Raw genomic sequence first — 27,001 nt, 5'->3', positions numbered from 1 at the left:
ATATTTACCTATTAAATGCTATCCCACCCACCCACACCCCCCCCCCCCCCAAACAAAAAACTTGAAATAACCTCTAATAGTATCCACATACAGATTTCTCTACTGGGCCCTGCAAAAGCATTACTAAGCCTATTGATAAAAGAAACTATCTTAGGATTTTCTTATCCAGCTTTACGACCATCAGTTCAGCTTCTAATATAGATCTTGAAATTGCATAGAGGGGTAGCTAGCAGGGCAGTTTGAGAGACTCATATCCTTCTATATTTTCTATTCTAGGTTTTTCTCTATTAAGTCTTGGTTTTGCTGTTGTTTGTCGTATGGATAGAAATGAATATGGCCAGCAGTAAGTCATTGTATTTACATTTTTTTTGTTCAGATGGAATTGCATGAGGAAAAAAGAAATTCTTTCAAGTTCCTTTGCGAGTTCAGATGATATGTCCCCAGCATTTTAAAACTGTGGACAGGGTGAGAACTGGAAAGTTAGCTCTCTTCGACTTGGCAGGGTCAGAGAAGGTAGATAAAATTGTGGCTGAAGGAAGAGTTCTTGAAGAAGCTAAGACTATCAACAAAGAACATGTTAGTTCTAGCTTATCAGGCAGCATGGCTGGAAGAGTTCTACATGTTTGATTTTAAGATATATATTTACGTAGGAGTTAACTATTAAAGTGCAGGCACTAAAAGTAACAACAATCATCTTCATCATCAGGATCTTAATCAAAGATATACATCGATCCTAAGGATACAATAATCCTTTGGGAAATTTAACTGGATAACTCTTCTCGTTCAAGAAATTTGAGTCAATAATTTTTTGTTTAGGTGCAACAGAGACAAGAATAAAATTTATCAATGCCTTTCAAGGCAGCACATGAATGTAAAAAGACCTACAAGCATTTAATCATGTCTTTGCTAATGTTGAATATACATTAAAAACTAAAGATGACACTTGCACAATAATTATGTATCATATATCAACAGGAAATGCACTAGCAAATTAAAGTGGAAACTGCACCTCATCTGTGTGGACCAAATGAAGCAAACACAACGCATAATGCCCAGAACAATTTCATAAACCCAATATTGTTTTTTCTTAACAAACTTTCAAGATATATATCAATTGAATGGGAGGATTAACAATTCAACAAAGCAGCACTAAAATTAATAGAATCAACAAATCTAAGGGAGCTAAAAAATGTAGTACCATGAGCAGACATAAATCCTTGAAAAGCCACTCGCCCTTCTGCAATTCCTAATCACTAGCTAGATATCCCTGAAAATCCATGAAAATCCATCAATTCTTGCAAGATTGCTATAAAATTCATCAATTCTGTAGGAATTAATAGGAAAGCACTAAACGATAAAAACATCATGTTCTTCAGCAGGATCTTGTTCAAAGTGAAATCATGTGAGAGAGAGTTCATGAAATATGAACATATTAGAATCCCTGATCAATGTGAAATTGAAAGCATCAATTTGCCTTTATGTTGGCATGGATGATTATTACAATCCCTGGTCAGGACTGAATCTTGTCAATAAGTACTCTTCAAGAAAGAACCCAGTGTATATGAAATTAAATAAAATCTTGAAAACAATATACCAAAAGGATTACAAGATGTTCAAAAATCAAGACAAAAATCCTTACAACCATGAATATATTGCACATATGTTGCATAAGTTTAATCGGTGCATTCTGGAACAAACCACACCAAAATTATATCCATAAAGAACTTAAAAGCCAAAGTAAAATTTTTTAGATGGAGAAAGAAAGAAGAAGAAGGAGAAGAAGAATATAGTTTTCAACCTAGGACGAGGAGCAACAAGCTAATAAGTATTAACAGGATGGTAAACCCAAACTAATACAGCTACAAGAGCACGACAATGCATTTTGAAATATAAGATTATTGGAATGTATAGTCAGTATAGTAAATGCCCATCTCGCCATGACAGCAAAGAGGACACTTTGTTTCTCAAATGTAGTATCATCCTGAAATTGACAAAGTTTTCTAACAGAATTATAAGGCCAGTTATGAACAAAATTTAGAATTCAAAAAAAGTAGCCACTGGTTCATCCACTAATTCATCACTGTCAAATTGGATGGCAAGTGGCGAGAGTCCTCTTGTTTGCCAAGTGAACAGGGACTAAAGCCCCCTTCAACATATAAATATAAAACTATATTGTCTGTTGCTGAGTTAATTAATTTATTGCTCTTTACTCAGAAAGCACAAGAACAGATACAGGAACAAGAAAGCAGCCTAGCTAAGAAAAGGGCTGAATTTTTTAACATCAAGGCAGTTTTTCTTTAACATAAAAAATATGCAGTGAATTACTTCCTCGATGCTCATTTGGCTGATAGCAATCAGATAATTGTTTATAGCCTTCCAGACATGGTACGTGGATGAAGTCCACACCATTTTGGAAATAATAGGAAATAGGATAAGGGCCTAGAGAAGGCAACCAATTTAAAGTAATGGAGCTGACTTTGTTGCTGCAAAAGCTCTCACAAAGACAGCTTTTCTAATATGGCAAACCAAAGAACATGTGATCACAAAACAGTGGCAACAAGACTTCTCCAATGGTTTTTCAAACAAAAATTAGAAAGTTTACTCCAAACTGCCAGCCAAGAAATAAAAGAGTGCTTCGGGATGTTTAAGGAAAACCAAATGGATTGCACTAGGAAACATTTGGATTTTAAAGTTTGATACTAAGGCAGAAGAGAGAGTAAATTTACCAGAAGCAGTGATGTTCCAAACAAGCTTATCAGATTCTGTAAAATAGGGGGAAAAAACTAATTGTCTAATCTCAAAAACTCTGCAAGTAACTCTTCTTGGCCAGACCATTTTAATAAAAATATGTGAGACCTTTGCATCTATGGGAAATGCAACTATCTCTACTTTTTATCTTGAGTGGACAGAGTCGGCCGCAAATTCCAGCATCACTGCACATCCCAACAACTACCACATTCCAGAGAGAGAGTGAAGATCCAACAAAAAACAGATGCAGCCAAACAGATTTAATAAACATGAAAAACTAGATCACCAAGGTGGGGTTGGATACAAATAAACCACCAGATGTCACACATCCATAGAGAGAGATGCAGGGGAGACACCAAAAGCAGATCCAATCAAGTTGATTTAATTTAGCCATCACTTTCTGGGTTACGAAATAAAAGTCAAATAGTTTTTTACTTTTTTTCTTAACTAGGAGGTAGATCGTTTATCATGCAAGGATTATAAAGTTATCCCAGATGAAAGCTTAACCACACAAACACAAAGTTTTAGTATTAGATATATTTATTAAAAAATGGAAAATAAAAGATAAAATAAACTAGTGTTAGAGAACTAGGTGGTGGAATCTAAAGGGAGAAAATATAACAAAATTTAAAGATAAAATGATCAAAGATGGTGATTGAACTATAGAGGATGGTGTAGACACAAACACTCTTTGGATTAGGATAGCTAACTTAATTAAAAAAAAATTAACAAAAGAGATTCTAGGTAAATCAAGAGGAAAATTCTCAAATAGCAAAGGACGTTGGTGGTGAGGTCAAGATATACAAAAAGCAATGCACTATACAAAAAGCATATCTTTACTGCAGGTATTAGAGATAATGATCTTGATGAAATTATGGAGCTAACTGGTTTTTCTCATGGTGAATTCCCCTTTCGTTATTTGGGCATCCCTCTAGCATCGACTAGGTTGAATGCAATGCACTATTCTCCACTATTTAGTAAGATATCCAATAATATTGGTGCGTGGCCGAAGAATTCTATCTCCTATGCTGGGAAATTAGAGTTAATCAATTCAGTTATTCAGGGTTCAGAGTGCTTTTGGCTTTCAATTTTTCCCATTCCCAGCTCTGTCAGAGAGTACATTATTAAGCTGTGTAGGGTGTTTTTATGGGGTGATAGGAAGAAACCTTTGGTGGCCTGGAAGGATGTGTGTTTACCAAAAGAAGAAGGGGGATTGGGAGTTTGTGATCTCAAAACATGGAATAAAGCTATCCTTATAAAAGCTTTGTGGAATATTCATGATAAAAAAGATTCTCTATGGGTGAAATGGATAAATCAGAATTATTTGAGAGGCTGTAACATTTGGGAGGCTTCTTCTAAACATGAGGACTCTCCTTTGTTTAAGATGATCATTGAACTTAAGAATAATGTACTGCTGCATTGCAGAGACCAACAAGAAGCTGACTATCAGTTAAGGAAATGGGTGATTGGTGACAAAATCTCATGTTCAGAAGTCTATCATTTCTGGAGAAGGAAAGGAAGTAAGGTTCCGTGGTTTAATGTTGTATGGATGAATGGTTGCACTCCTAAACATTCCTTCATTCTCTGGCTTGGTGCAAAAGGTAGACTAGCTACTACTGACAATATTCATGTGGAAGGGGTTAACCATTCTTGTTGCTTTTGTAATAGGGAGGAGGAAACAATAGACCATCTCTTTTTTAAATGCACTTTTACAGCAGCAGTTTGGGGTCACCTGAGGAGTTGGTTGGGCATCACAAGAGCTTTAACCACACTTAAGGCTTCTCTAAAATGGATGCATAAAGAAGCTAGAGGTACGGGGGTTCAATCAGTGGCTAAAAAAGTTTGTTTTGCTGCCACAGTGTATTATTTATGGCACTTCAGAAATAAGAAGATATTTGAAGGTAAGGTCACTCCTTTAGAAGCCATTGTTCGAGTTATTCAAATGCATACATACAGAACTGTATTCGACAGATTTCCCAGGTTTGTAAAAACCTGGGAACCGGCAGAATGTGAGTGATCTTTCCTGATTTCAGGCTTGGTTTTGAGTTGTAATGGTAGGACTATTCTGGAGTTGGCCTACTATAGGGGCTGGAGTAATGGTTTTTGTTCCAGGTGTCTCCAGTGGTTGATGCTTACTGCCTGCTTTACATTGGCTCAGCCTGCTTGCCTAATCTGCTGATTATTTTGATGTTTTATTTTGGTTGAGTTATGCTGTGCTATGTTGATTTCTCTGGGGTTGTGAAGAAGGGTTCTTAAGTTCCTAATCTCAGGATTAATACAAGACTGAATGTATTATCCTTTGTTGATGTTGCTGTGTTGGGCTGCAGTATTAATCTGGTTGTGCTGGAAGTTGGTGTGTTTCATTTCTGGTGGATCAGTTTCAATATGGAAGATCTGCTTTGAGCTGCTGGACTCTGGTGTGAACAGTGAATGTCAGTTTGTTAGATGAAGTGTTGGGGTCTTATTCTGTGTGAGGTGCTGCTTTTGGATTCTTGGTTGAAGGGACTTGTTCTCTTTTGGATTGGCGTCTTTTATAGTTAGTAGTTAGCTCAGATGAAGGAAAAAAAAACTGTTTCCTGATTTTCCCTTTCTATCATCCCATTTTCATTCCATTTCTTTTCTTTTTCTTTCTTATCTCTCAATGGGTTTTCGGAATACTCTGAGGCGGTTCGAGTTTCTTGATTTCTTGAAGCTAGTCTTCATCTTGGGCCTGGTCTTCTTTCTCATTGTGGATGGTGTACTGGCCAAGTTGATGTTCCTCTTCAAGCTTGAGGGCTGCTTAAAGATTTCCTGCCTCTCTTCGACATTTGGTTTTACTTGTTGGAGGGTGATGCACCTTGATTCCTCCTGGATTGGATATCCATCATTTTTTATGGCTTTCTGTCTAGTGATGATTTGAGTTCTAAGATATTTTTTATTGCATTTTTTATTTTTGGTTTTGGTTTATTTTTGGTTAGTTTGATGGCTTTTTGCCCCTGGGAATACCCAGGTTTTGATGTAATAGTGTACATTTTGTCAATGGAAGTTTTGCTTCCTTCCTCTCAGGTATGCTAGAGTTTCTGTACATATCCATTTGATCAATATAATTTATCATTTACTGATCAAAAAAAAAAAAGATATACAAAAAGCTGTAAAGACAAAAAGAAATTAGTATATGATATAACTTAAAAGAGACCCTAGCATTAAACTCAGCATTAACTCATGGAAGACCAAAAAATGAAAATGCATCTAGGGATTAATGAAAAGGAGGTAGCGACCGTAAATTAAAGTAGGGAGTTAGCAACCTAATCTTTACTCTTTAGTAACACATTTGAAATGTAATCCCTTCAATCCATTAGAGTAGGGAAATCAACAAGGGAGTATCGCGAATGCCCATAAAAAATCCTACGGTAAGATATCTCATCTTATCCTCACTCACTCCTTTTACTATTGCCATCATATCATTACTATTTCGATCATATGATCCTTCCAAATTCCCTGACTTAGGCATCAAAGTGGTCCCTCAGAGCGCACCTTGGGTCCTCTAAGTCGTTTTTCTTTCATTCTTGGCAGGTGATCCAAGTCATAATTGATCCAAATTCTCCCAGACAAATTTTGACGTCAACAATTGGCATTGTCTATAGGAAACTTGAAAGGATTTCTTTCTCTCAATCATGGCTACATCATGCAAATCTGAGTTTGAACCCATTGCTGGGGATTAATCACTCCAATCAGTTCACTCCCCACTACCAAACAATTTGCTGCAAATTGTGTCTTTAGACCAATTTCTAACCTTCCAAAGGAGGGTAGAAGACATGTTTAGCATGATATTACAATAGATAAAAAAAAATTCTATAGAAAATGGCTCAGGGGTTGTTTAAGCAAAAACGAAACCTAAGAGTAAGGTGGTGGTACCACATGAAGCTGCCTTCAAATTTTCAAAAATGACAAAGTAGAAGGAACCAATAGTTTAGGCATTAACAAGCAAAGGTCCCAGGAATTGGAAGAAAACTCAAGAAAATTGATCAACTGGAAAAACAGGTAAAAATAGTTCGCAGCCAACCCTTAGTAAGGAAACCTCAGCTAGATCTTCTGATCCCCACTATACCAAGGAAATAATAGAGATCCCTCTACCTAGTAAATTCAAAATGCCCAGCATAGAAGGATATGATGGTTCGTCAAATCCCCTAGACCACCTCGACACCTTCCAAATGTTGATACAATTGCAAGGTGCACCTGATGCCATTATGTGCCAAGCATCTAGTGGAATGCTAGAGCATGGTATTGGGAACTGAAGCCCGCCTCGGTTGGGTCTTTTTTTTGAAATGGAGCAGCAGTTTGTGAGGCATTTCATCAACAGCCAAAAAATAGTGAAGATTTCGGTCCACCTTATGAGCCTTGTTCAAGAGGAGGAAGGGATGCTAAAAGAGTTCATGGACCGTTTTATCAATGCATCTCTGGAGAGAGAAACTTGGATCACGGAGTAATAGTAGCACCTTGACAACTACTTTGCAACCTTGTGACTTCCTAACTTCCATAGGGACAGCCCCCGATTGATATGGAAAAGCTAAAAGCACAAACCCAAAAATATATCAACTTAGAGGAAGTTATCCCGGCAAAAAGAAGCAGGTCAATTTTGAAGAAAAAACTTTAGTTTGAAATCGTCAAGGAAGGAGTAAGGAAATATACCTCTAGTAAAGACTTCCCTTCCAAGTATAGAGAATAACAAAAGGGGAAAGGAACAATTTATAAGAGAAAAAAAGGTGGCACAGACCACAAGGCTTCAAAAGATGCAAATCATGCTAGGAAAATTTACCTAGAAAACGGGCACTGCTCGACAAAAAATTGGCCTATCTGATGAGCAACGTTTATGAGGCCCAAAATGTTCATCCGATGAGCACCACTAATGAGGTAACAATAGACAAGCACTACACAACAAAAAATTGGCTCATCTAACGAGCACTACTCATGAGGCCCAAAAATGTTAATCTGATGAACACCGCTCATAAGACAACAATAGGCGAACACTATTCAACAAAAAATTGGCCCATCTAATGAACATCACTCAGGGGGGCCAAAAATGTCCATTTGATGAGCACCACTCATAAAGCAATAAGAGGAAGGCACTGCTTTGGCAAAAAATTGGCCCATCTAATGAGCACCGCTCATAAGCTCCAAAAATGTTCATCTAATGAGTACCTCTCATGAAGCGACAACAAACGGGCACAGCTCGATAAAGTATTAGCCCATCTGATGATCATTGCTCAGGAGGCCCAAAGATGTCCATCTGATGACTTAATTTGAATCTCATGATAATAAAAACATCTATAGTAAATGCAATATTCTCTTAAGACAAAACAAGGTAACTCTAAGATTCGAGAGTAGGGGAGCAACTGATATAACCTAAAAGAGACCCTTGGCATTAAGCTTAGTGTTAGGGTGTGACAATGTAATGGGGAAAATGGGGGAGTGAGATACTACTATAATTGTATTCTTCAGGGATTTGGAATGAATATATGAATATCTGTGTTATCGCTTGTATGGTGATTCTCTTGTAGATGAATAATACAAGTAGTTCTTTTCATTGTGGTGTTCTGTTGCCTTGGATTATGATGTCTCTGATTGTTATAGTCTTATTCGGTGTATAAGAATATATTGCTCATGTGAAATCCTATTGTTTCTTGTTTTCCTTGAGTATTGAGACTCACCTGGTGCTCGTGCTTGCAGGCTTGAACGTGTGAGAGTTGGCTGACTTGTCGAGGGAGAGCTCTCAACGAGTGCCACACGGCCCTTGCTTAAGTCCCATTTTGGGGGTCCGTGACATTTAGCATTAACTCGTATAGGACCAAAAAATGAAAACACGTCACGGGATGAAAGCAGGGGGTTAGCACACCAATCTTTACTCCTAAGTAACATATCTAAAATGTAATCCCTGCAATCCATTAGTAAGGAAATCAACAGGGAGATATCCCGAACGCCTATTAAAAAAAAAGCCCTGAGGAAGGTAAGGTATTTCATCTCATCTTCACTCACTCATTTACTATTGCAATCATATAATCCTTCCAAATTCCCTGACTTAGGCATCAAAGTGGCCCCTCAGATTACACCTCAGGTCCTCTAAGCCGTTTTTCTTTCATTCTTAGTAGGTGATCAAAGTTTTGATTGATCCAAATTCTCCCGAACAAATTTTGGCAACAGTATAAAACATGGCAAAAATATAGAAACATGGATAACTTTGAAACTATAAAGAGACGAGAAAAGATGCAAAAAATGTTGTTAATGAAGCTAAACATAGATCATTTAAAAATTTGTATGCTAGATTAGAATGGGAAAAGAGATATATTTAAACTTGCAAGAGCTAAAGAAAAAAAAAAGGACTTGGGTAATACAAAATTTACAAAAATGAGGATTATATTGTCTTGGTTAAGGAAGAAGACATAAAAGAAAGATGGTTAAGTTACTTTATTAAGTTTTTTAACAAAAACAAAATAGAAGGCTTAAACTTAGAATTGACAAATAAGGAAAAGACTAAAAATATGAGATCTATTCGCAATATTAAAGTTAATGAAGTAAAGTTTGCACTAATAAAGATGAAAAATTGGAAAAGCTATTGTTGTGTTGAATCGTATTTGCACAATGGAATAACAATGCAGCAATCAATGAAACCAAGAGAGAACACAACCACGCAGCATATATGAAAGCAAATAAAACAACACAAGGAATTACGTGGTTCGGCAATGCCTACATCAACGGGAGCAATCGGCAAAGTACTTTACAATCTTGGTGTCAAAAGATACTTACAATGATCTTCTTACAATGCAAATACACCCAGAACGGTGTATATATAAAGTTATCGGAGGGTTTCCCTCCAAACCCCAACCAACTTAACGTCCATTATTCAAAATTCAAAAATATGCATTGGGTTCCCAAGCCAAATCGTTGACGAATTGGGCCAAACCGTCAACGGTTTCAGACAGAAAGTAAATTGTCTGAATTCTAGTGCCAAACCGTCGACAGTTTCCACACTGCTCCTCAACACTTAGATTTTCCAATATGTCTTCTCCTTATACATGCATCCCATTAATTATATAAGACATATATCACAACAATCTCCACCTTGGCGAGTATACACCCCTTAGGAGAACCCGAAAAAATAGCCCGTTGCTCTAGCTCAACCTTAGGACGTTAGGTTGGGGACCGTCTCCCTTCTAGCACTTGGAGGCATGAAGCAAGTCCAAGCAATGCTTGAACTTTTCAGTCGTAACCGGCTTTGTCAGGATATCCACTGCGTTCTCAGTGTGAACTTTCTCAAGCGCAAGTTCACCTGAAGAGATCAATTCCCGAACCCTGTGGAACCTTACATCAATATGTTTGGTTCTAGCATGGTACACTTGATTTTTCACCAAATAGATGGTACTCTGACTATCACAATGCAGCACAACTCCACCTTACTGTATACCCAGCTCCTTGACTAAACCAATAAGCCATAACGCTTCCTTTGCAGCTTCGGCAACTGCCATATATTCAGACTTAGTTGTATACAATGACACCAGGGATTGTACCATGAACCTCCAACATATAAGTCCACCCACAAGGGTGAATACATAACCCGTTGTAGACCTTCTGTCATCCATATCCCTTGCATAATCAGCATCAACAAACACCACAACTGATGGACTATCCTATTGTTTTTCGAATATGATACCATAGTTAGAAGTACCCTGTAAGTATCTGAAAATCTATTTGACGGCTTTCCAATGTTGTCTACCTGGATTAGAGAGAAACTTACTCACCTCACTTACTGCATGTGCCAAGTCTGGTCTTGTACACACCATGGCATACATTAAACTCCCCACAGCACTAGTATAGAGGAACTTTGACATGTCCTGGATTTCATCATCCATCCTTGGGCATTCAGCAATAGACAATTTAAAGTGATTCGCTAGAGGTGTACATACCGGTTTAGCATCAGCCATGCTGAACCTTTCCAACACCTTCTCCACATAACCACCCTGAGATAACCACAACCTCCTTGCAGTTCTGTCCCGGCGAATCTTCATCCCAAGAATCTTCTTGACTGCGCCAATATCCTTCATGTCAAACTCTTTATGCAACAGAATCTTCAACTAATTAACCTCAGTTATGTCCTTCGCAGCTATTAGCATGTCATCAACATACAACAATAAGAAAATAAGAGAACCATCATCAAGGTCTTTCACAAACACGCAGCAATCATACTCACACCTCTTGTATCCTATCCGGATCATATAGGAATCATACCGTTTGTACCATTGCCTCAGAGACTGTTTCAGCCCATAAAGAGACTTCTTCAGTCTGCAAACTAAGTGCTCTTGCCCAGGTTGACTAAATCCCTCTGACTCTACCATATAGATCTGCTCCTCCAAGTCACCATGGAGAAATGTAGCCTTCACATCCATTTGTTCCAAATGTAGGTCATAATGAACTACTAATCCCAACACTACATTAATGGAAGTGTATCGGACTACAGGTGAGAAGATCCCATCATAATCTACTCCCTTCTTTTGTGAGTACCCCTTTGCCACTAACCGTGCCTTAAATTTCTCTCCTTCCTTTTCTGAAATTGCTTCCTTCTTCCTATATACCCATTTGCAACCTATTGCCCTCTTCCCATCTGGAAGCTCCACCAAATCTTACGTTTGATTCTTATGCAGCGATTTCATTTCCTCAATCATAGCACCCATCCACTTATTTTTCTCTTGATCGTGCACTGCCTCTTGAAAAGCAGTCGGATCCTTACAACTGGTAATGAAAGCATAAGATACCAGATCATCAAATCCATACCTGGGTGGTGGTCTGATAGTGCGTCTGGAACACTGTCGACTTGCTGGTTTCCCAAGCTAGAACTCCCTACAACCGGGGAACCAAGATCATTACCCGCACCCCAAAAAAATGCGGCATCTAGACTTTACGTCAAGATTCGATCTCTCCTCACAAGTCACGTGTACATAGGCTGGACAACCGAATACCTTCAATCTGAAATAGTCTACTGCATTTCCCGTCCATACCTCCTCTGCCACTTTCCCCTCTAGTGATGCCCTTGGCGATCAGTTTACCAAGAAACAAGTCATATTAACTGTCTCGCCCCAGAAGTTCTCCGCTAGCCCTGCATTAAGCCTAAGACACCTAGCTCTCTCAACTAGAGTCCGATTCATCCTTTCAGCCACACCATTTTGCTGAGGTGTCCGGTGAACAGTGAAATGTCTCCATGAACCTAGAATCAGCGTACTCAGTCTCATTGTCTTATCTGAGGTATTTAATTCTCCTACCAGTATGGTTTTCCACTTCAACTTTCCACAACTTAAACCTAGCAAACGTATCTAACTTGAGTTGCATGAAATATACCCAGACCTTCCATAAGTAGTCGTCATAAAAACTCACCAAATACACATGTCCTCCCCGTGATGCTACTCTCACCGGCCCCCAAACAATAGAGTGTATGTAATTAAGAATACCTTATGTCTTGTGTATAGTTGTTTTAAACTACACCCTGTTTTACTTCCCAAGAACACAAAACTTGCAAAAGTTCAGCTTACATGTTTTCATACCCTTCAAGAGCTTCCTTTTGTGAAGTTCTTTCACACCATGCTCACCTATATGCCCTAGCTGCATATGCCACAAGACAATTTCATCAAATTCAGAATCTATAACTACAGCTCCACCTACAACTGTAGTGCCTAACAATGCATAAATATTCCCATCTAACTTTTACCCTTTCATCACCGTTAGATTGCCTTTGCATACCTTCATAACTCCACTTTCGAACTTGTAACTGAATCCATTATAGTCAAAGTGCCTAATGAAATTAGACTCTTCCATAGGTCTGGAATATGTCTTACATCACATAGGGTTCTTACAGCACCATCAAATATTTTAATTCGAACATCTCATATTCCAATGATTTTACATGAAACATCATTGCCCATAAGAACTGAACCTGAATTAATACACCTATAAGTGATTAACCACTCCTTATTTGGAGTCATGTCGTAAGAACACGCCGAGTCTAGGATCCAAGAGTCCGTAAGGCGATCCGACTCCGACAAAATTGAAAGTATGTCACCATCGCTGCATATTGAATTTCCTTCTTCAACTACATTTGCTAATCTTGAAGTGCCTTCTTGCTTTTCAGCATTCCCTTTCTTCCATTCCGAACACTCCGATTTTATGCGCCCCTTTTTGCCGCACTTAAAACACCGGATATCCTTTTTCTTCTTGGACTGAGATCAGGATTTATTTTGACTTGATCCATTTTTGAATTTTCCTCTCCCATGTTCATGGTTTACCCTTCACCACAAGCCCTTCACCGTGTGAAATTTCGTCGCTTTCTTTCTTTGATGAAAGCCCAGTGTCACGAGCTAAGCTTGTTCAGGGCATTATGCTTGCCTGTGATCGCTTATCTCGTGTGCTTGGGATGGGTTTCCATCATGTAAATACTAGTGTAGGGTTATTTTCTGCTAGTAGTGTCTTTGTATGCCAAATAAGGCAGTATGACTCCTCGGTCACTTTGATATTTCCTAGTTCCAGGATGATAATTACATAAAAACCTCTTTAGGGGAGGGTGAGTGTTCATCAGTCATTGTAAAACTCACTAGTTATTGTCAACGTGTTTAGCCTACTTGCCTCCCTCTCTAAACACTCGATGTCAACGGAGGTGTTGTTAATGAATTACGTTTGCTTCAATGTTTACTGCTTGCTTGCAACGGCTTTCATGAATGCTTACTATTTCCGCTAACATTTGATTGAAGGCTAATGAAAGTGTTTCGTGGATGAATGTTGGTAAACGATAGGCTGGCTAGTTAAACAAGAGTGCTTTAGCTAGCGTCGCACAGCCCTTCACAAGGGTGTGAAAATAGTTGGACCATGACACTTGGTATCAGCTAAGTCCGTGACACTTGGTATCGAGCTAAGTCCGTGACACTTGGAATCAAAGCCAAGACTCAGTTGCTACGAGAATTCAGTTACCTTCGTTGTTGGATTGGGAAAGCTTTGGTAAGTGACCATGGCACCAAACAATGCTGAGAGGATCAGCGTGCTGGAAGCACAAGTTGAGACAACAACCAGCACTATGGCCGCGGAAGTGGCCCAGATGAGAGAACTTGTTGATGAAGTGATGGGATCACAAAAACATCAAACAGGTTTGATAGGCGACATGTCAAAGGACTTTCGCTACACAGTTGAAACATTGCAGTCGCGGATGGCTGATCTGGATACAAAGGTGAATCTAATGGTTCTTGCTATGGGGAACTCCAACACTCCAGGAGTTAGCAAGACCAAGGTACCAAAACCCAAGACGTATGGGGGTGCTCGAGATGCCAAGGAGTTAGAGAACTTCTTGTTTGATGTGGAGCAGTACTTTCGCGATGTGAGGATGGCCTCAGAACAGGCAAAGGTGAATACTGCGACCATGTACTTGGTTGGTGATGCCAAATTGTGGTGGCGTACCAAGTACAAAGAAATTGAAAATGGAAGTTGTGTATTGATAGTTGGGTACACTTGAGAGAGCTCAAGCCTCAATTCTTTCCTAAAAATGTTGAGTATAATGCAAGGAGAAAACTGAGAGATCTCAAGCATACGGGGTCGATCAGGGAATATGTGAAACAATTTTCTGCTTTGATGTTGGATATTCAGGATATGTCGGAGAATGACAAGTTATATTTTCTAGAGGGGATGAAACCGTGGGCAAGAACTGAACTTCATAGGCAAAGGGTTCAAGACTTGTCAACTGCAAAAGCTTGCTGAATGCTTGACTGACTACGCTGGTGATGATACCGCTTCGTCCAAACAGTTTGGCGGAGAGGGAAACAATGGAAAGTCTTTCAAGAAAGGCAAACCCAAGATTGGGGGAGCCGACACTAAATCATCAACCTCAAAGGAAGCTTCGTCATCTCAAGGGTTCAACACACCCAATGGAAAGGGGAAGAGTAAAATTTCGTGCTACTTGTGTGGTGGATCTCACAGAGTGAGTGAGTGTCAACACAAGGGATTACTCAATGCCTTACAAGCTTCTACTTCGGGAAAAGGGGTGGAAAGCGAGGAGGAAGAGGATCATGCCCCAAGGGTGGGTTCAGTGTGGCTAGTGAGTGCATTGGAAAAGTAGGCAAAAATACTGAAAGTTACACGAGCAAAAGGGTTAATGTTTGTGAACTTGAGGATAAATGGGAAGAGTACCCGCGCTATGGTGGATACGGGGGCTACTCATAATTTTGTTTCGCAGTTGGAAGCATGGAGACTCAACTTATCCTTAAAGAATGATACAGGACGCATGAAAGCAGTTAACTTTGTGGCCCAGCCTACTCTGGGAGTAGTCAAGCAAGTGAATGTGAAGCTTGGACAGTGGGAAAGTCATGCGAATTTCACAACGGTGCCATTGGATGACTTTCCAGTCATTCTAGGAATGGAGTTCCTAAGGGGGACGAGGGTAGTGCTGATACCTTCGGCTGGTTCCCTGTGTCTGATGGGAGATCACTCGTGCATGGTGCAAGTCGTTGCAACGAAAGGAGACGACGAGAAGTCCCTTTCAGCCATACAACTCAATGAGGGATTGGGTCAAGGTGAGCAGACACGTCTAGCCACGGTGGTGGTAGACAAAAAAGTAGGCCAAAAGCTGGTGCCTACAACCATCCAAGCAGTGTTGGATGAAGATAAGGAGGTGTTTCCGGATAAGCTACCTCACAAATTTGCCTTCACAACGGACTGTGGAGCATGAGATCGAGTTGTTATCAAGAGTGAAACCACCTGCTGAAGGGCTATGTCGGATTGTGCCTCGAGAGATAGTATAGTTGGGGAAATAGCTTGATGAATTGGAAGCGTAATATGTTCGCGCTTCTAAAACACCATTGGGAGCATCGGTGTTGTTTCAGAGGAAACATGAAGGGCATCTACGGAAGGTGTTCGACGGGCGGAGGGGAAACAGTCTGTATGTGGAGAAAGGAAAGTTCTCTTTCGCTCAACGGAGCAACAAATTCCTTGGTCATGTGGTTGAATAAAGTAGTATCTAGAGCATGGTTTTAAATAAAGGCCGCAACCGTTACGTAACGCCGTTACATAAAGGTTTTTTGGGTTACTGATACCGTTACACACCGCGAAATCGGTGGGAAGAAAAATCACGGCCGTAGAGGCCGTTACGGACCGCGACCGTTACGTAAAGGCCGCTGCGGCCATTACGTAACCGCTACAGGACTGTTACACCAACAAAATATTTTATTTTTTATTTTTTCTTCTCACTTTTTCTCTCTCTTTCATATATCATTCTCAATATACCGAGTCGTAAGAGGGGGAAAAGATTATAATGAGGATGACAATGATGCAAAATTTACTAATTCTTTAAATACTCACAATAGATGCATTAATTAACAATTTCAAAATACTAACTTGTTAGGAAATTTTTTTTTTTAATAATATTAGTAATGTGATATTTATGTTCTTTATTTTTCAACTTCAACTTTCTTTCTTTTCTAGCTATTTTATATTTATATTATTCGTATGTCTTATGTGTCTAATAGATTAATGAAGTGTATAATGTATTTTATTTTATTAATTCATTTAGCACACATAAGAATTTATCACAGATAAGAACAATGAGAAGTATAAATATGCACACACACGTAATTTTCTATCAATGATGGTTTAAAATAAATGTAAATTTGTTGCCCTTACCAAATAACTTAGTTACTTGAACTAAAGGGTCCAAAATACACTAAAACCCTTTCTAAGAATGACTAAAATTTTAAAACATGCAAGTACGCTAATATGCACAAGGTTGTGCGTGCTTCAAAAAAATTCACGGCCATTCCACCCGCTTCCCGTTATGTAACATCCGCTACTCCTGCTTCCCGTTACACCCGTTACCGTTACATTACGCTACCTGCTACTGCGATTTAAAACCACGATCTAGAGGGGTATGGAGAAGGTAAGGATGATTTAAGGACAGAAGATCCCCACGACAATGAAGGAGTTGCGTTCCTTTCTTGGCATTACTAGATTTTGCAGGAAGTTCGTTAAGGGGTATTCGCGGAGAATGACTCCAATGACAGGACAACTGGGGAGGTATTGTTGGCCGCACATGCGGGATGATGCTGTTGATTATACCAAAACTTGTCTCACTTGCCAACAAGACAAAGGGGAGCGGAAGAAGTATGGTACTTTCACGGCAGCACCAAAGTACTATTCGGCAGAGGAGACGACACAATTGTTCCTTGTGAAACATTGGGGTGTTCCCCAAGTTATTATTTGTGACCAAGACTTACTGTTCACTGACAACTTCTTGACAGAATTTTTCAGGATGTTCAAGTCACATATGTCAATCTCTTCAAGTTCTCACCGACAGACAAACGGACAAATGAAGAGATTCGGGGAGCTACTAGATGAGTACTTGTGCCATTTTGTCAACGACAACCAGAAGAATGGCGTGCAACTACTTGATGTGGCTCCGTTCTGTGGCAACACCCAAAGGAGCTCAACAACCAACAAGAGCACTTTTGAGCTTGTTATAGGCCAACTGTCATTGTTACCTCACACAGTGGGCGAGCCGTACAGACAAAAGAGTCCCAGGGCATACGTCTTCACCAGAGAATGGAGACAGAATGCAGAGTTTGCCCAGGCCTATCTGGAGAAAGCTTCTAAGCAGATGAAGAAGTGGGCAGATCAGGGGAGAAGACCGCAGTTTCATGTCAACTGCCTCAAGTCGTTTAATGCCAACACCAATGACTTGAGCAGAAGTCAGCCAAACAAAGCAGAGTTGAAGATAGTGCAACCTGACCAAAGTGAAGTTGAAGAGATCCTTGCAGATAGAAAGTTCATATCCTCAAGGAAGAAGCGACAAAAGTTCCTAGTGAAGTGGAAATGCCTTGATGACAAAGAAATCAGTTGGATTTCTGCGGAAGATATTCAACCGTTCATGGACACACTTGAAGTGTACCTACCGCTAAAGTCTACGAGGACGTCGACCGCATAAGTGGGGGAAAATGTCACGAGCTAAGCTTGTTCAGGGCATTATACTTGCCTATGACCGCTTATCTTGTGTGCTTGGGATGGGTTTCCATCATGTAAATACTAATGTAGGGTTATTTTCTACTAGTAGTGTCTTTGTATGCCAAATAAGGCAGTATGACTCCTCGGCCACTTTGATATTTCCTAGTTCCAGGATGATAATTACATAAAAACCTCTTTAGGGGAGGGTGAGTGTTCATCACTCATTGTAAAACTCACTAGCTATTGTCAACGCGTTTAGCCTACTTGCCTCCCTCGCTAAACACTCGATGTCAACGGAGGTGTTGTTAATGAATTACGTTTACTTCAATGTTTACTGCTTGCTTGCAACAACTTTCATGAATGCTTACTATTTCCGCTACCATTTGATTGAATGCTAATGAAAGTGTTTCGTGGATGAATGTTGGTAAACGATAGGCTGGCTAGTTAAACAAGAGTGTTTTAGCTGGCGCCGCACGGCCCTTCACAAGGGTGTGAAAATAGTCGGACCGTGACACCCAGCAACGCGCTTATCACCTCTTTCAAATTCAGGGTCTCTTTACCCCATGTAAGAGTCATAACCAAGTTCTCATACGTGTGAAATGTCGACAGGCAATTCAGTAGCATCAGCGTCTTGTCATCTTTCTTGAATTTCAAATCAACTCGCATTAAATCACTTATCATTTGATTGAATGGGTTGATGTGTTGGTTCAAATCCAAACCGTCCACCATCTTAAGCCAATTAAGTCTTTGCTTAAGAAAGAGTTTATTCGTAAGAGACTTAGACATGTACCGACTTTCAAGCGTTTGCCATACAACCGCAAGAGAATCCTCTTCCATGACATGACATAGCGCGTCATCTACCAGACACAATCTAATCGTAGCCACCGTCTTTGCCTCCAATTCCTTCCAATTTGCTTCATTCATACCTTCCGATTGAACACCATACAAGGCCTTCACCATCCCTTGCTGCACAAGCAAATCCTTCACCCTTCTCTGCCATAAACCAAAGTTCCCGATTCCATCAAACTTGACAACGTCAAATTTCGCAGACGAAGTACCCGAAATCATAATAACAACTGCTCAAATACCAATTTGTTGTATTGAATCATATTTGCACAGCGGAATAACAATGCAACAATCGATGAAACCAAGAGATAACACAACCATGCAGTATATATGAAAGCAAATAAAACGGCACAAGGAATTACGTTGTTCGGCAATGCCTACATCCACAGGAGCAATCCGCAAAATACTTTACCATCTTGGTGTCAAAAGACACTTACAATGATCTTCTTACAATGCAAAAAGACGCAAAAATAATGTATATATAGAGTTCTCAGAGGGTTTCCCTCCAAACCCCAACCAACTTAACATCCATTGTTCAAAATTCAAAAGTCTGTGCTGGGTTCCCGAGCCAAACCATCGACGGTCCTAACCAAACCGTTGACGGTTTCAGACAGAATGTAAATTGTGTGAATTCCTGTGTCAAACTGTCGACGGTCCTAGCCAAACCGTCGACGGTTTCCTTGCTGCTCCTCAGCACTTAGATTTTCCACTGTCTTCTCCTTGTACATGCAAGATTTTCCACTATGTCTTATCCTTGTACATGCATCCCATTAAGTATATGAGCCACATATTACAATAGCTATAGGATCAAATAACATCCCAATTGAAGTTTAGAAATTCTTAAGTGATAACGGAGTTATATGGTTAACTAATTTATTTAACGCAATTATAAAAACTACGAAAATGTCAACGAATGAAGGAAAAACACTTTAATATCTATATGCAAAAATAAAGGAGATATTCAAAATTGTAATAACTACTGTGGAATTAAAATTATAAGTCATGCAATGAAACTATGGGAAAGGATAGTTGAACAAAGATTAAGTCTAGAAACGAAGGTTTCAAAAAATCAATTTGGTTTTATGCCTAGGAGATCTAATATAGAAACTATATATCATTTAAGAAAAATAATGGAAAGTTTAGGGAAAAGAAGAAGGGCTTGCATATGGTATTTATTGACTTAGAAGAAGCGTATGATAAGGTGCCTAGGGAAGTTCTATGGTAGATTTTAGAAAGAAAAAAAAAGTTGTGTGTAGTAGGTGTATTGACGTCATTAAGGATATGTATAATGGAGTAATGACTAGTTTTAGGATTACAAGTGAAGAGACTAGAGAATTTCCAATCACAATAGGTGTACATCAAGGATCTGCTTTGAGCCCTTATCTTTTTGCTTTAGTGATGGATCAACTGGTTCAGAGTATCCAAAATGAGGTTACATGGTAAATGTTGTTTGCAGATGATATTATCTTGATTGATGAAACTAGGGATGGAGTAGAGTCTACGTTAGAATTATGTAGAGAAGCTTTATAATCTAGAGGCTTTAGAATGAGTATAAATAAGATAGAATATATGAAAAGTAATTTCAGTAATAGTAGGAGGAATATTGGAGACAAGTTAAACTTGATGGTGAAGAAATCAATAGCACTAGCAAATTTTGACACCTTGAATCTATTATGCAAGTTGAGGGAGAAATTGAAGAGGATGTAATGCATAGAGTTAAAACAAGTTGGGTAAAATGGAGAAGTGCTTCAAGTGTGCTTTGTGATCGTAGAAAAATTAAAAAGGAAATTTTATAGAACGGCTGTAAAACTAGCTATGCTACATGGATCAAAATTTTGACTTTATTTTAACGATGACATTTATAATTTAGATAGAAGCAAGGACTTGAGTATAGAATCACAAAGTCTAATTGAAGACACTCATAAATCCTTACAAATTAATTGCACCTTTTGTTTCTTCAACTTTCTTTTTTCATTGTTTTCGGATTTATCTTTTCCCCTCATACAATTCTCTCTCTGCTTATTGATCACATTATGCAAATGTCCATGCAATAAAATAATTTCTTCACCCCCATGGTGCTGAAGCATAACTAGACCCTACAGATCTCCAAAAACATTTCCAATATCCATATCAACTGTTCTATGGCATAAAACACACACAGACACACACACAAACAAACACAAACACAGCAACAAGGGGGAAAATAGCAAAACAAAAGCAGCAAAAAAAACTTCACAATGACAAAAAAATTGCTGCAAAATGTAAGAAGCACAGAAAAATATCATAACAGTCCCCGCAACTTCGTGAAAAAAAATAAAATAAAATTAATAAATAAATCCTAAATTTGTCAAAAAAAAAAATAGCAAAACCACAAACATTTTAGAATAATCAGTTTATTACTGAAACTATTCTTGAGCATCAACCAAGGTTTTAAGAATATGGAGGTTCAAATTATGGTCCAAATATGGAAATGAATTAAACGAAAAAATCAGAAAAACCTTAATCCTGTTGCACTTGAAGAAACCATCATACTAGTATACATGGAAGAACAACCAAATAGAATCAGGAGACACATTACAGCTAATTCCCAATTTTCAGTTGCATACTAGATGAATTAGGGCCAATCCATCCAAATCCAACAGGAAATGCGAGAGAGAGAGAGAGAGAGAGAGAGAGAAATGCGAATATCTGAGGTACAAGGAGGAGGAGTTCGATACCTGGAGCTTCGTAGGACATCCTGCAAGTATGAGTTCGTACGGAACGAAAGACAGACGAAGAAGAAGGAGAGAGAGAGAGAGAGATGGAGAACTTCACATGGGGGCGGATGTCGAGGACAAGGAAGAAGTGGGTCGGGGAGGAGAGCTACCCGGGTCGAGGATGGGTCGGGGTTCGATTTGGATTTGTAAAGTCCCTCTGGGGGATTTAGTTTTGGGAGTTATTTCAATCTTAGAGCTGAACTTAAATAGATTCATAAAAATTTTAATATAATTTTAAACCAACCTTTATGCAATTAATGTCTTAATATTTTCAGACACAGTTAATCCAAACTACTATAATATGAATCCATGCCAAATATTATTTAAATATATTAAAAGTTTAAATTCAAATTTAAGTTGAGTTTCTAAATAATAAATTTAGAATCGAAGTCTCTATATTCAAATCCGAGGCTCCAAATTCAAAAATTCAAATAGATCGTTTATATAAACATATTTGGGAATATGGATTTTTGAGTTTTAAATTTGAATAAACTATAATATAAAATTATATTTAATTTTATTCAAATTTGTACAAGTTGCTCCTCATGGTCGTCAGGTGGTAAACTTAAAGTTTTCATAGTTAAATGATTAAAACTCGAGTCATAAAGACTACGATTTTATATTTAAGATAATACATTGATATTTAAGTGGAGAAGGGTAGTGGGGTGGGCTTATTGTCTCAGTAGCCCAAAATTCAAATCTCAAAATCATACTCCCAACAATATTTAATTTTGATTGTCATTTGCAATGCACATGTTATTTTGGTGGCAATGTGGCAACCTCTCAATAGACACCACTAGTTTTCACTTTACACAAACACGCACACAAGGCAAAATCCACTTGCAATAGATATAACACCTTGTTTTGGAGTAATTCACATTTTGACAATCCAACCTTAGTTCATGCTATCATCGTCGTCATGCATGTCAAATGTCAAGGGATTCAATTTTTGGAACTCTCTCATCCAACCATCATCTCAATATTTTTTTATATTTTCTATATAATTAAATGACAACTATTAGATTAAATGACGAAAGTACTTGATTTGCTTCATTTTTGTTATCATGAGAAAAGCTAGTATATCTAGTCATAACAAATGTTGAAAAGTTTTGCATAGTTATGTTTAGTCATTTTATATGGCCCTCGGTAGTATTAAGCATAATTTGCCAAGCTATATTTCAGCTTGTGATGTTTTAGATTTTTGTGTCCTACTGCCAATATTTGTAGTTCCCTAGCAACTTAAGCTATTATACATATATATATATACATACATATATATATATATATGTTGTTTTCAATAGAGATAGTGCTTCAAAATGTGGAACAAACCACTTGTTTCCCCATTTTATAAATCAAATATTCTTTAAACGTAAGTCATTATCCAAAGCAACCCAAATCCTATAATAATTGTTCATCGTAATTTTGGTTGACATATTTTTTGAATTTTTGGCAACGTAGTGCCTTATACTAAAACCTATTCCAACCTTGTGCCATCTACAAGCACATTACATGCTTTCCTCTCTTCCGTCACAAGACAACAATGGAGGCATGAAATACTTGCCATGGTAGAACACAACCAAAAATGTATCTACTTAATATATAGTCACCTATTTATTTCATTACTTCATTTTGGTTTATAGATATATCTCAATTTGTTAAAGAAAGTATTCCGTGCCTACAAGGTGCCATGTCATCTATGTAACAAAGCAAATTGTCCTTATAATTTTGAAATTAAGAAAAAAAATATGCATTCTCTTGAGCGTAAATAGTGTTGGTTATGAAGATGGTTTGATCTATTTGTGATATAAGACTTGGGGATAAGCTGCCCAACTCATGATTGAGCTAGTAGAAATAATTATTCCTTTTATTATTTACAATAGGAAATATGATAAGGGGGGCTCACAAAGGAATAAAATGAATAGAAAAACAAACTAATGTGGTTTAAAACACACCATTATGAAAATTTTGTAAGAATGTCTTTTCAAAGGGATCAACCAACATGTTTGGTATTGTCTTTAATTTTTTTTGGTACCTTACTTAAGTTGGAATCTCTGAAACATTTGTTTGATTAATTTGTCCAATTATTAATGCAACTTTATATCAAGGATTGGGTTAGCTGGGAAATGAAATGGAGAAAATTGAATATCAAAAGAAAAAATGCATATGAGCTACAAAAGAGGCTTGTTGAGACGCATTCATCCATTCGCCACATTGAATTAGTAAGGACATCCATTATGATCTTACTAGTTTTATCTTGTGATGAGAATCATCTTGAAATATCTGCAGGACAAAAACAACTAACTTTCATATCTATAAGCATTCACATGAGTTTTCTCTTATATATTTAAATAGGTTGATAGAGTGTGGCTTAAAGGTCTACAACTGCATAAGCTCGACATCAAACACACAATGGCAAGGCCATCAATACAAGTCAATTTTGGCATCCCAAAGTCTATTGGTCTTACAACCACATAACTTGTTCCTTCATCTTCAAGGCTAGTGGGTTTAGACAATCAATGACAAAGGGAAGAGGATTGTGTAGTTTTCTACTTGTATAGTATTTGGGGAAATAACTGTTGAGAATTCCACTTGTGAGCTTGTCCCACATTGGAAAATTAAAGTGGATAATGGGTGCTTATATACATGGATGGACCCAAGACCCAATTAGCTTGAGCTTTTGGGTCAAATTGGTGTTCATCCATGTGTATCAAGCCCACCCATGGGCTCCTCCGGTCCTAACAAGCGGTATCAGAGCTGACGGTTCATAACTCTAGGTGAGCGACATCGTAAAAAAAATCGAGACGTGAAGCTAATTCTCCTAACGTGCTAACAGTTAGAGGACCAAGTGTGTGACTGAGGCCAATAAGGATCATCTAGGCTACAGATAAATCCGAATAAGGTCAAAATGTGAGAGGTAGGATTGGTTCGAAGGCACGTGGAATGCAATCTGACGCACATAAGGCACCAGTGGTAAGGCCCACTTGAGCAACTGTTGGAGAATTATCCCAGAAGAGAGATGGTTTCCGTTCAAGGGGGAGCAGGAACTCACAAGTGAGAGGGAGATTGTTGAGAATTTCACTTGTGAGCTTGTCCCACATTGAAAAATTAAAGTGGATAATGGGTGCTTATATACATGGATGGACGCAAGACCCAATTAGCTTGAGCTTTTGGGTCAAATTGATGTTCACCCATGTGTATTAAGCCCACCCATGGGCTCCTCCGATCCTAATAATTACTTAAAACACAAGTGATATATCGATATCCACATGAATATGCACTTTAGTGAGAGGGACACAGACAACTAGTAAAGTAATCCTAAATTATGGTATGCACTGATTCTTTGCACAAGGCCATGTTGCTTGCTTTCATCCATAAATGGTTAGCCCCATGGTTTCATTAACTTGATTCTGATGATAACAAACTATATTGAGTATTAATGACTTCGTGCTTAAGTTGTTTACAGGATTAAAGTCATTAAAGTTGAAGAATTGAGAGAAGATTTGAAAAGTTAAAGTTTCATTTATTTTTTCTTTAATTATATAATTATAATGCACTTTATATTGTAAAATTATAAGAAAGCATTAGGCATAGCACTAATGTACCTAAATTGGACAAATGGGATAAAATAGCATATCGAACCCTAACATTGTGTTAAGAACGGTCAACCAGCCCCAGGGGTGGTTAACCAACCAAGCAGAAGCCAAAGGCAGTCAATCGGCCCTAGGGGTGGTTGATTAGGACAAGAAAAAGTCAAAGGCAATCAACCGATCTAACAACTCTTGCCTACAACGGTCTTCTTTTTGTCTCTAATAACTAGTAAGCGGTCGACCAAACCTTGTAAGCATTGAATCGATCTGAAAGCCAAAAAGGCTCTTGCGAGGAATTTGTGTTTGTAAGTTTTCTTGTTTTGGATCATTGGTTTTTATCAAAACAAGGATTGTAACTTGGTTTCCTTGATCTCCAAAAAACAATGGGGTGTAATTGACATCCTAGTTGCCATTAAAGCAAGAGGTATAGTAGAACCTCAAGACGGTTGATCTTAAGATGGTGTACGCAAGCGGCGATATACAAACCATTATAATTTCAATTGCTTATATATTTGTATATTTGCTTAACCATTTTAATTTGCCTTAAATTTTGTATCAAGAACATTTAATTCATTAAACCCATTTCACCCCTTTCTTGGATTGTTTTTAGGTCATAATTGCTATTAGAGCTAACGTTCTTCTTATATATATTTTTTGGATTTAACTCTCTTTGAGTGATTCATGGCAACCAATACTTTTTCATTTGGATTTAAGGAGCCTTCCACCATTGGACTACCATTCTTTGATGGAAATAATTTTTCTTTTTGAAAGTCTAGGATGAGTATATACCTTCAATATCTTGATTTTGAAATATGGAATATTGTCCAAGATGATTATACTCCTCTAACTATGGTTGAATGTGGAGAGACCATTCCTAAACCTAGAAATAGGTGGAATACAAATAAAAGACATTTACATACCATAAATGCAAGAGTCATGCACATACTTTATAGTGCCTTAGACTACGATGATTTTTAAAAAATCGCTATTTATGGTGCGACTAAGGATATTTGGAATACTCTTGAGATGTAATATGATGATAGTATGATGAAATTGTTAGCTTTTTTGCTTGTAACACAACTAAAATGGAAGCAAGAAAAAATAAACATGATGAAATTGAAGATCAGTGCCTTATTGATGTTGAAAATAAGGAAGAGGAAAGTGAGAATAAGGAGACAATGGATAAGGAAGAAGAAGAAACACCAACCCATTGTCTCATAGTTATTGAAGATAAAGAAGAGGCAAAAGAGAAAGACGTTGTATTTATTTATTTATTTTTCAAAATAAGTAATCCTCCTGCAATGAGTTACATAATACTTTATTTGAAATGCATAATGATCTTCAAAGCATTGATTTTAAATACAAAGAGCTCAATAGATTTTTTTTTTTTTAGCAAATGAAAATAAGTTTTTGAAAAAAAAAAAATGAAATTTTAAAAGCTAAGATTATGTCAAGTTCTCCTAGAAATGAGTTGAAATAAGAAAATAAATTTTTGAAAAAGAAAGTTGAAAATCTCAACCATGTTTTACAAAAATTAGTCAAAAGCAAAGGATAATTTTGATAGAGTAATAGCTAATTAAAATATCATTTTTGACAAGCCTAAAAAAAACATCAACCATATAAAAGAAATTCTTGTGTTAAAATGATATGGATGCCAAAAGGTTCTAAGTTAATTTTACATAATAATGCCCTTAAATTGGGAACTTAGTTGAATACGATCTTCTAAAAAAAATGGAACTTGTGTTTTTTTAAAATATTTTAGCATTTTTCAAAATAAAATTATTTTTGCCCAAGGTTTCTTCTCTAATAAGGGATTAAAATTGTGTTTAAATCTGTGTTTCCCTTAAATGTTCAATTATATTTTGTGTATATATTTTTTTATTTTATGAAATTATATGAAAAAAAATTGAATTATAATTCTTTGTGGTGTTTTGATGATAAATGCATATTTTGGATATTGAGCATGTTGATGAAAATTTGAAATTATCTTATGTTGAAACGCTCTTTGTAAAAATTCATACTTTTTGAACAAGTTTGTATGCATTGATTTAGGGGGAGTATGCTTAGATTTAA

General features: G+C 37.7%; 1 protein-coding gene across 2 annotated transcripts in view; it reads right to left on the bottom strand.

Annotated features, from left to right (window-relative positions):
• Nucleotides 1–21,518, bottom strand: part of LOC131153644 (kinesin-like protein KIN-14E) — a 45,421-nt gene extending 23,903 nt beyond the window's left edge. Inside the window, exons 1-3 of one of the 2 annotated variants that reach the window (XM_058106095.1) lie at nt 21,303–21,501; nt 2,727–2,949; nt 1,199–1,267 (exon numbers count right to left, since the gene is read on the bottom strand). The gene's annotated coding sequence lies outside the window, so the exon portion shown is untranslated. Of the gene's footprint in view, nt 1–1,198; nt 1,268–2,726; nt 2,950–21,302 lie in introns of both variants that reach the window. The other variant, XM_058106094.1, reaches the window with a different exon arrangement.
• Nucleotides 21,519–27,001: the final 5,483 nt, after the last annotated feature.

The sequence above is a fragment of the Malania oleifera genome, chromosome 4 (genome assembly GCF_029873635.1).
Source record: "Malania oleifera isolate guangnan ecotype guangnan chromosome 4, ASM2987363v1, whole genome shotgun sequence".
NCBI lineage: Eukaryota > Viridiplantae > Streptophyta > Magnoliopsida > Santalales > Ximeniaceae > Malania > Malania oleifera.
The sequence above is the reverse complement of the archived record's forward strand: the minus strand, read 5'-3'. Positions and strand labels throughout refer to the sequence as shown.